The sequence below is a fragment of the Peromyscus californicus genome, unplaced genomic scaffold (genome assembly GCF_007827085.1).
Source record: "Peromyscus californicus insignis strain IS unplaced genomic scaffold, ASM782708v3 Scaffold_1__1_contigs__length_55948999, whole genome shotgun sequence".
Classification (NCBI taxonomy): domain Eukaryota; kingdom Metazoa; phylum Chordata; class Mammalia; order Rodentia; family Cricetidae; genus Peromyscus; species Peromyscus californicus.
The window spans coordinates 3,481,456-3,486,569 of record NW_026294492.1 but is presented as its reverse complement, the minus strand read 5'-3'; positions in this window follow the sequence as shown (position 1 = coordinate 3,486,569).

The following is a 5,114-nucleotide window of genomic DNA, read 5'->3' as shown; positions in this document are numbered from 1 at the left end:
GTGTAGCAAGCTCAGGCTGTAGCCGTTCACCCAGCTCTCCCAGGTGCCAATCATGCTGCGTCATACCAACGTTCTTGTTCCATTAACTTGGCGCTCACTGCAAAGTTGGTGTACATTACAGAATGGTGGGTTCAAAAGGAAAACAGAAATAGAGGGAAGGAGCAGTGAGCCGAGGGAGGAAAGATTTCTCATAAACTTAGAGCAGCTGCCCCCATCTGGGCACATTTAAGAGCATGAAGGAGAAGAAAAATAAATATTCTTAAACATGATCTCATCAGGCCAGTCAACATTCCAGCATGGATGAGGAGGGGTGTATAAGACCCCACCCAAGCTGAGTTGGTGGTTGTTAGGGCAGGGAGTTTTCTTTAAGAGTATGGCCTGGTAAATCCACCAATCTTGATGGCTGGCCCCACAGCAAAGTGCATATGGACCAGCACAAATTGGACTCAATGGGTCATAAAAAAAAAAAAAAAAAAAAAAAAAAAAAAAAAAACTAAGAGAATATGAAATTTGTAGGGATGGGGGCTTGGGGTGGATCTGGAAGCACAGGGACATAGGGTGGATATGGGAAGGGTTGGGGGCTAGAGTAGAAGATCAATATGACCCAAATACATGGTATACATGTATGAAATTCTCAGGAAATTAATTTAAAATATATTAAAATGACCCCCTTAAAGTTACTTGCATTTGAATATTTTCTTTGATTCTGTCATATCCTCTTACAGAAGACCACTTCCCTGAATAGATATCAGGCAGATACACAGAGGATACCCATCATAGTGGACTCCTAACAAGCATGAGTCTCACAGTCTAGTCATGGAGGGCTTTCTGTAAAGGAGCCACAGCAAGCAATTCCCTCAGAGAAACCACTTCTGACCTCACATTACCATGAATCCCATTACCCTTCGCAGAAAGCAGAACCATGTGGACCCACAGGGGTCTCCTCCCTGGAGCAGCATTTCCCAGCGAGAACTCTTGGGTCAACTCTGCTTTGTCTGCATGCTTCCAGGCTGGGAGCTTGTTGGGATGTGGATGCCCGAGTGAGTCCTCTGCAATATTCTGGAGACAACATGTTTATTCCTTCATCTTTCCAGTAAACACTAACTAAATGTCTGGTACATGCCACTAAGAAGAGAACAAGAGAGACAAGACCCCATACTTTTCATAGTTTATATTCTGAAAGAAGAGAACCCATGAATAAATAGTAAGAAAAAAAATATGTGCGCTGTTAGACACTGATCAGTTCTGCAAAGCAAGTAAGGAAACAGAAATCAAGCACAGTAACTGATGGTACTAAGACAGGGGGAGCCTCTTCTATGGGGTATTCATCTGCTGGGCAGATATATGTAAAATGTATGAGTTTATGAAATTGAAACATGATACAATACACAATATATCCCATACATTGCATATATTATGATGACATATAAGAAGTATATGATACACTTGATGGTGTCACCTAGGAGAGATAGAGACTACAGACATGGTAACGCATTAGTGTTGTTCGAATCTTAGATGGTCTTTTAATAAAAAACCCAGAGCTAGATATCAGGGTGAAAGCTGAAAGATCAGAGAAGCAGAGCAGCCAGCCACTAGTTCTTACCTCTACGAAATCCTCAGCCTCAAGAAAGTGAGTTCCTGTTTCCTCATACCTTATATTATTATATATTATTTATATATATTATGCACATATATTATATAGTAATATGTCATACATTCTATATGAATTCAGAATGAAGGTACTATGAGTCTCTGCTTCCCCCCATACACCCAGCATGGTGCCCTGCAGGGAAAGCTTCCCACATGCTGCTCTAACAAAGCCTCTGGATTGACCCTATTGGAACACAACGGGGCTAGGTCTGTCCCAGTCTGCTTTTCTGTTGATATGATAAACACCATGACCAAAAGCAACTTCAGGAAGAGAGGGTTTATTTGGCTTACACTTCAAGGTACCAGACCATCACTGAGGGAAGTCAGGGCAGGAGTTTGAGGCAGAGACCGTGGAGGAACACTGCTTACTGACTTGCTCTCTGGCTAAGTCTTAAATGACCCAGGATTACCCATCAAAGGATTAGTTCTACCCACAGTGAACTGCACACTCCTGTATCAATTGGCAATCATGAAAATGTTCCCAGGACATGCCCACAGGCCAATATGACAGAGACAATTCTTCAGTTGAGGTTCCCTCTTCTCAGGCATGTCAAGTTGACAACCAAGATTAGTCATCACAGCATTCCAAACAGGAAAAGAAAATATGACCAAGCTCTCTTCTCTAGAATTTTCAGATGGGGAAGAACACACACACACACACACACACACACACACACACACACACACACACACACACACACACACACACTTTAATCCCAGTGTGCAGACTGCACAAAGTTATTTAGGGCACATTACCTCATCCAATGATTATCCAAGTCTAACAAATTCTCAGATTCAAGGCTGTAAGGACCCAGAAACACCAACCCTTCAGGATAAAGCCTCTAGAGCAGTGGTTGTCAACCTTCCTAATGCTGGGACCTTTTAATACAGTTTTTCATGTTGTGGTGACCCCTAAACATAAAATATTTTCATTGCTATTTCACAACTTTAATTTTGCTACTCTTGTGAATCGTAATATAAGTATCTGATACGCAGATGGTCTTAGGCGACCCCATGAAAGGGTCATTTGACCCCAAAGGGATTGAGACCCATACGTTGAGAACAGCTGCTCTAGATGTTACTAACCTTGAAGTGACACTACAATAAGGAACTCTCAGCTAGAGTCTCTTGATTTGAACAATTCCAGTCCACCAAGCAATCAACTCAAGATAGCTTTCTGTGAGGGCAGCCCGGGTGATTTTTTAGTATAACGTGTGATGCACTAGTGACTGATGTGCCGTGATGAGGAGTTACTGAGGAGACTGCAGTCTCCCGTATCCTCCAGGGAATATTGGTGAGGAGGTGATTGCCTTTATTGTTGCTAGGGTTCAAACAGCAGAATGGATTTAGGTCACATTCAGTCAATACAATTTTCCTGTTGTGGGCATGGTCATTGTCCCTGTGAATTGGCATATGCACTTCTCAGCAAGGGCCATCTCTGTCACCTGAATGTACAAACAGAATATTCATGCCTGTGTTCTGGTGACACACATCTACCTCAGTTATTCTATTAACGTGCCTCACTACATCTTCTCAGACTATATATCCTGTGCTGGATGCTGAGGAACCCCCTGGAGTTGGGCAATCTCGCCCTTAAACTTTTGAAGATGACAGAAGCAATGTTTTCAAATGACCAATGGATACACAGCTTGCCTGTGGCCTGACCCTAGCCAAGAAATCTCAGGAGTGATCCTAGATGCCTAGGTGCAAAATGAAGGTCAGAAATGCTTCTGGAGTTCATGGTATTTGTCTATTACGAACCTGGCCACGTGTGTTCGTACATTTGACAGCCAGACATCAACACTGCTGTCTTTCTCAATGCTTCTCCACCTTATTTTTGACACCTTAGTTGCTGAACCTGGGGCTTCTTGCTTTAGTTAGATTAGGTGACCAGTAAGCCCCAGGAGCCCCCCTGTCTCTGCCTCCCCAAGGCTGGAATTGCACCCTGCTTTGTGTGGGTTCTGTATGGATTATACCCAATTCCTCACACTTGCACAGCAAGCTCTGTACCAACTGCACCATTTCCTCAGCCACTTGGAGTTGTCTTTGTTGTGACATAATTTAGAAAACTAGCATGTGCTCCAGAAAAATTCCTAATGCATGTCTAGTGTTTGGTTAGTACATTCTGCTACGCCCTGATTCAGGTCCCTTTTCTTAAAACACCTTCAGCTCTGTGACTCTTTCGTCTTTCCTCTCCCAACACACATACAACCATTCCTCTGCTCCAGAAGCCCTCCTCCATCCTCCCAAGTCACCAAGCATGGTGAACTTGCAGACACCTGCCTTTAATGTTTATGTCCCTGACCTAATTGAGATATTATCTTTCCATTTTCCATTCTGCCTTACCTGCCACACCATGATCTCCTCAAAACCAAGATGATATCATATTTGCCTGAGTGTCTTTATTGCCTAGGAGGCATAGAGCAAGCTGTACAATAAATGCTTCTGATTAAGTGGATGGAGCTAACATATGTTCACCTGTCTATGAAGATATTTAATCTAGAAGCCAAATAAGATGAAATCAAGAGAGATAGATGCTCCAGGTAGCAAGAGGAAGAGAAATTGAGTGTGGTGGTGCAATGTCCCTTGTCAGTTTGGCTTAGATGAGCTGTGAGATTTGTCCTGATCGGGCTCTGCGAGGCTGTGATGTTCACCATGACGCACAGTGGGGAGGGTTGTTTTGCCATGTCATGAGATGGGTTTCTCACGACATAGCAAAACAAACCTCCCTACTGTGTGTCATGGAGATAGGTTTCTCATCATTTAAATAGAGTGCCTTCACCTTGTTGTCTTTCTGAGTTAGTGTGAGCATTTTATAAATAACGATCAGATACGTTTTGCCCCAGTGGCATTTTAAAATGAGGTAATGTCTGCACACTTCTGAAATTGCATATTGCAATCTTACGGTCTTTCATAGAAAGTATTAATGCACAAAATCATATAGTATATATTATCCTGAACTGATACTCAGAATAATAGTTAAACAAACAACCTGCCTTGAGAATGTGTAGCACAGAGCTGGAGAAGTGAGGATTTTACTGGCAGTTTCAGCATACTATTGCCACCCCTGGCCAAAAATCCCATCATCCCATAGGAGCAGGGTAGTGCCCCATCAACTTCAACTCCTCACTATTCTTCAAATATTTACTACCTACTGTTCTTCTGAGCCCCCTCATATAGTGTTTAATTCTGTATTCTCAATTGGTTATGCCATTTGGATTATCCTGAGACTTATACTTTTTTTCTTTTTTCTTTTTCTTTTTCTTTTTTTTTTTTGGTTTTCTGAGACAGGGTTTCTCTGTGTAGCTTTGCACCTTTCCTGGAACTCACTCTGTAGTCCAAGCTGGCCTCGAACTCACAAGATCCACCTGCCTCTGCCTCTCGAGTGCTGGGATTAAAGGCGTGCGCCACCACCACCCGGCTCAGCCGTTAAAGGCTAGGCTCACAACCAAAATATAAGAGAC